Genomic DNA, 6,472 nt, shown 5'->3' with positions numbered 1-6,472 from the left:
AGAAGATTTTTCTTGAAATTTCGATGTTTGGTTGTATGCCTGTCATCGTGAAGGCTGTCTGAAAGACTTCCATACTAAGTAGCTAGAAGACTTTATAATGTTGTTCTTGAAGGAAGGAAAAAGTTTTGTTTTGTTGAACAACTAATGGAGTTTATCCTCCAACTCCACCAGAAATAGCTTGGATCCCTCAAAAGGCATTCGTACAGCGGGTGGTCTCTGAGCTGAGTCAGTGTGTCAGTCCCTCCAGCATAAATTTATTCTAGCTAAAACCGAGGCGCCATTGGCTAAAGTGGAGGTTCTAACCACATCAATGAGATGTCTGATAAGAACTCTATTTGTTGTTCCATAGACTCCATTAACTGGAAACAGTTCGATTCATTTTGGATGGACTACAACAAATCCTTGAACTCCAAAATTAAAGATTGTGCCAGGTAAATACCATAGATGCCCACTCTAAAAGCAATATGACACCCAGTGAAGACTTTCTTCAGGAAAGAATCCATCTTCTTATCCGAGGAATCCTTCAATATATTTTTCAATATGTTTTTTTCAGCCTTTGATGATCTGCTGACAAGGCTTGCTGCTACCGCATCAACTTGAATGTTGTCTGAAAGAACAGAATCCATCTACTCCACGGGATAAAGCTTTGTCAACAACCTGGGGAGATAAATCCTTTCCAGGACCTTACACTGTGCAGGCGGCCCATCTTCCCCCCTAAAGACCTCTCTGTCTGTGTTCTCACCCTGGAGAACAGAAAAATAAAACAGGAGGATTCGGGATAAGACTAAATTATATAGCACCTAAGAGAGTGGGTAGGGTTTACCAAGAAATTCCCTGCATTTTTAGGTTTCCCCTGCACAGCGCTTGGGCTGTGCTTGCGAAGACTTATGTTATGACAAAAAAATTCTTTAAAGGGGCTTAAAACCCACACCCACTTTGCCCCTTTCTTACCTGAACTTCCCTTTTGTTCATTCAAACGTCGCCCCAACGTCGCTTGAGATTACTTGCTTTTTATTGGCTAGTAGGTCAATTCCTGCTCTTCTGCTTTTGTAGCTGCTTGGATTGAAGCTTAAGTACACCTTCCCGTTTTTGGTGATTGGTTACTTGTTAGTGTATGTACATGAAAAGATGAACTGAAAGCAAGTCAATTTGCATTGAAATGTGTGTAAACATGTCAGCCATTTTGCGATGGAGTATTGAGTGCCAAATGTAAAGCAAGCAGTGGGTGAGCTCATTATGGTGTGCTTTTCATTACTTAATAATTGCATTTCTGATGAATAACAGTTGTAAATATTAAAATTGTTTGTGTGTTGGTTTCTTAACCCCTTCGCTGCCAGGCCTTTTCCCCCTCAGGTGCTAGGCCTTTTTTTGGCTATTTGTGGTAGGCCATTTATAACTTTTTGTCTACATAAGCTACACCCGCCAAATTTGCATCCTTTTTTCCAACATCAGAGGGATTCTAGAAGTAGCCAAAGTTTGTGGGTTTCCCTGGAGGAGACCAAGAAATTAACCGAAAATACAGCAAAAAAATAGTTTTAAAAAAATGGGAAAAGGGCTGCAGAATAAGGCTTGTGGTTTTTCCATAAAAAGTGCATCATCAAAGGGTTTGCAGTGCTAAAATCACCATCCTCCAAGCTTTCCGGAACAGGCAGACTTGAATCAGAAAACCACATTTTTCAACATAATTTTGGCATTTTACTGGGACATACTCCATTTTTAGTTTTTTGTGCTTTTAGCCTCCTTCCAGTTAGTGACAGAAATGGGTGTAAAACCAATGTTGTATCCTGGACAGCTAAACATTTTTGAAATGTAGATAAAATTCTGAATACAGCAAGGGATCATTTTTTAGATCCTTCAAGATTTTCCTACAGAAAATAACAGCAGAAATTAAAAGAAAATGAAATTGCGGTAAAAAAAAACTGCCATTTCTCTCCCCGCTATACTCTGTAACTTTTTCTTGCGAAGTCAGATTTTTAAAAGCAATATACCGTTATGCCTGCTGGACTCTTCTGGTTGCGAGGATATATAGGGCTTGTAGGTTCATCAAGAACCCTAGGCACCCAGAGCCAATAAAGGAGCTGCCCCTTGCAATGGGTTTTCATTGTATATCGGGTAGACAGCAATTAATTTGGTGAAATATAAAGAGTGAAAAATAGGTATCAAGGAAACCTTTGTATTTCCATAATGGGCACAAGATAAGGTGTTGAGAAGCAGTGGTTATTTGCACATCTCTGAATTCGGGGGTCCCCATACTGGCATGTGAATTACAGGGCATTTCTCAAATAGTTGTCTTTTTTACACACTGTCTTACATTTGAAAGGAAAAATGTAGAGAAAGACAAGGGGCAATAACACGTGCTCTTTTATTCTGTGTTTCCCCGAGTCTCCCGATAAACATGGTACCTTACTTGCGTGGGGAGGCCTAATACCTGCGAGAGGTAACACATCATGGACACATCACATTTTTACATTGAAATCTGATGTGTTTTTTGGAAAGTGTCTAGCTGTGGATTTTGGCCTTTAGCTCAGCCGGCACCTAGTGAAACCTACCAAACCTGTGCATTTCTGAAAACTAGACACGTAGGGGAATCCAGGATGGAGTGACTTGTGGGGCTCTCTTCAGGTTATGTTACCCAGAATCCTTTGCAAACCTAACAATTTCGCAAAGATAACACTTTTTTCTCACATTTTGGTGACAGAAAGTTTTGGAATCTGAGAGACGACACAAATGTCCTTCCACCCAGCGTTCCTCCAAGTCTCCCAATAAAAATTGTACCTCACTTATGTGAGTAGGCCTAGTGGCCGCGACAGGAAATGCCCCAAAACACAACATGAACATATCACATTTTCCCAAAGAAATCGGACCTGTTTTTTGCAAAGTGCCTAGATGTGAATTTTGGCCTCTAGCTCAGCCGGCACCTAGGGAAACCTACCAAACTTGTGCATTTTTGAAAACTAGACCCCTAGGGGAATCCAGGATAGAGTAACTTGTGGTGCTCTCACAAGCTTCTGTTACCCAGAATCCTTAGCAAACCTCAAAATTTGGCAAAAAATAAAAAACACTTTTTCCTCACATTTCGGTAATAGAAAGTTCTGGAATTTGAGGGGAACCACAAATTTCCTTCTACCCAGCATACTCCCACATCTCACGATAAAAATGGTACCCCACTTGTGTGGGTAGACCTAGTGCTCGCGACAGGGAATGTCCCAAAACACTAAGTGGACACATCAAAATTATCAAATACACAACTCTCTGTTTTGCGGGGGAGGGGGTACCTGCGTTTTTGGTCCTGGGCTCAGTAGCCATCTATGGAAACCTAGCAAACCCAGACATTTCTGAAAACTAGACACCCGTGGGAGTCCAGGGAGGTGTGACTTGCATGAATCCCCCAGCATTTTCTTTCCCAGAATCCTCAGCAAACCTCAAATTTAGTTTTAAAAAATCACATTTTTCCCACATTTCTGTGTGGCATAACCACACAGGCACAAATTTCCTACCACCCAACGTTCCCCTCAGTCTCCCGATAAAGATTATACCTCACTTGTGTAGGGGGGGGCCTAGTGCCTGTAACAGGGAAGAGCCAAAAACATGTCGAAATTGAGGGGGAACTGAAGCGGGTCCAAAAGGGCAGTTTGAAAAAAAAATGCTTTTAGGTTGGCAAGTGGGGCAGCATTTTTATCGGTATAGATGCGACAATGCTAGATAGTAGAAATGTTGTGGATTCCTGCAGATTCCGGAAGGTTCGATTACAAAAATGTGGGAAAAATGTGTGATTTCAAGCAAAGTTGGAGGTTTGCAGGGCATTGTGGGTAAGAAAATGGTGCAGGTGCATGTGAAGCACACCACCCTGTACTCACACAGATGTTTCGTTTTCAGATGTGTCTAGGTTTCGTAAACATTTTTTTCATGGCAGTGTCCCAAAGTACAAAAAGTGCAGCCCTCACCATTCCAAGTGGGACAATTTTGAGAGTTAGACAACCTCTCATGGCCCAGATGTAAAACCAAAACCCCAAATAATCAAAAGTCCTCTTGCTTGCTGCTGGGATAAGATCTTTTAGAGTGCGTGGGGAGCTGAAAGACTGTTACTCCCTTCGGTTGTGGTGGGGGCATAACCATGCCCATACTGGTGGGTAGCCACCCCCCCACTATTTTTCATTTCTTTTTAATTCCCTAGTATCTAGTAGGCTTTCTGCCCCCCTGGGGAGTGGATTGGGGGTAATTTCCCCATCTGCCCACTGGTGAGCAGGATAACTTTGTCCACATTTATTTGGGTTGGGGGTATGGCCATACCCCCACCCTCTTGCTTGGAAAAAAAACGTTCCTGGTGTTTGGTGGGCTTTCCGCCCCCCTTGGGGGCAGATGGGCCTTACAAAAATAAGCTGATCTGCCCCCAAGGGGGGCAGAAATGGCTAACAGTAAGTGCCCCATGGGGAGCGACACTTGCCTAAGGGGCTGCCCCCCCCCAAAACAAAACACACACCAATACCTAGTGCCTAAGTGGTTTCTGCCCCCTCTGGGGGCAGATCAGCCTAATAGAAATAGGACGATCTGCCTCCAAGGGGGGCAGAAATAGTCTAAAATAAATTTGCCCCAGGGGAACGACCCTTGCTTAAGGGGTAGCTCCCCATCTGTAAAAAAATTAAAAATCCCTGGTGCCTAGTGGTTTCTTCCCCCCTTGGGGGCAGATCGGCCTAATTAAAATAGGCTGATCTGCCCCACAAGGGGGGCAGAAGTGGCCTAAAAAAATGTGCTCCCCTTGCGTGAAAGTGACATAAAAAAAACTCCCTGGTGTCTAATAGTTTCTAGCCCCCTTGGGGACAGAATGGCCTAATAAAAATAGGCCGATCTGGCCCCAAGGGAGGCAGAAATGGCCTAAAAAGAATTTGCCCCCAGGGGAGTAATTCTTGCCTACAGGGTCGCTCCCCACTTCTAAAAAAAAAAATGTTTTTTTAAATATTCCTGGTGGCTTCTGACTCCCCCACCCGGGGCAGATCGACCTAATTAAAAAGGCCTCATAAATAATTACCCCCCAGGGGAGCGACTCTTGCTCAAGGGGTTGTTCCCTTCATTCTTTTTGTAAAAAGAAAAAAAAGTCCCTGGTGTCTAGTGGCTTCTGCCCCTCTCTCCTCCCGGGGGCAGATCAGCCTAATTAAAATAGGCCGGTCTGCCCCCAGGAGGGCAGAAATGGCCTAATAAAAAATTGTCCCCCAGGGTAGCAACCCTTGCTCAAGGGGTCACTCTCCTTCATTTTTTTTGTAAAACAAAAAAAAAACTCCCTGGTGTCTAGTGGCTCCCCCCCCCCCCCCCCAACCCTCCCAGGGGCAAATTGGCCTAATTAAAGGCTCCCTTTATGAGCCAGTCCCTGAACATAATGGTTACCTCCTTGGTGCCTCAGTGCCGCAGCCAAGGACGTAACCATTACGTCCATTGCATGGATGGGATTAAATTGCCACTCACTCATTTTTAAAGAAAAGTCATTTGTATAATTGGGTGATGTTTTATTTTGAATTGTTTTTCTCTCAGTGACTTATCAACAGGCAGTGACAAGTGCAGTTATCTTTCAGGCACTAGGGTCATGATTTGAATGGTGCAGAAGGTGCAGTGGTACCAGGGCCAGTAGTTATCAGAACGCCTCTAAACCCCAGATATTGCTATATTTTACTACTAAACAGGCAGTCACAAGTGCAGTTACCTTGCAGGCAATAGGGTCATGATTTGAGTGGTGCAGGATGTGCAGTGGCACCAGAGCCAAAAGTTGTCATAACTCATCTAAGCACCAAATATTACAATATTTTATTACTAAACAGACAGTCACAATTGCAGTTACCTTTCAGGCACTAAGGTCATCATTTTAGTGGTGCATTAGGTGCAGTGACATCGGGGCCAAAAGCTCTAGGAACCCCTATAAACCAAATATTGCTATAGTTTACTACTACATAGGCAGTCACGAGTGTAATTACCTTGCAGTCAATAGGGTCATGATTTGAGTGGTGCAGCAGGTGCAGTGGCACCAGAGCCAAAGGTTGTCATAACTCCTCTAAGCACCAAATATTGCAATATTTTATTACTAAACGGACAGTCACAAGTGCAGTTACCTTTCAGGCACTAGTGTCATGATTTTAGTGGTGCAGCAGGTGCAGTGACACTGGGGCCAAAAGCTCTTGGAACCCCCTATAAACACCAAATATTGCTATATTTTACTACTAAATAGGCAGTCACAAGTGTAATTACCTTGCAGTCAATAGGGTCATGATCTGAGTGGCGCAGCAGGTGCAGTGGCACCAGAGCCAAACGTTGTCATAACTCCTCTAAGCACCAAATATTGCAATATTTTATTACTAAAAAGACAGTCACAAGTGCAGTTACCTTTCAGACACTTGGGTCATGATTTGAATGGTGCAGCAGGTACAGTGGCACTGGGGCCAAAAGTTGTCATAGAACAATATTTGGTGTTTAGTGGAACTATTTTACT

Source organism: Pleurodeles waltl, chromosome 9, assembly GCF_031143425.1.
Source record: "Pleurodeles waltl isolate 20211129_DDA chromosome 9, aPleWal1.hap1.20221129, whole genome shotgun sequence".
Classification (NCBI taxonomy): domain Eukaryota; kingdom Metazoa; phylum Chordata; class Amphibia; order Caudata; family Salamandridae; genus Pleurodeles; species Pleurodeles waltl.
The sequence above is the reverse complement of the archived record's forward strand: the minus strand, read 5'-3'. Positions refer to the sequence as shown.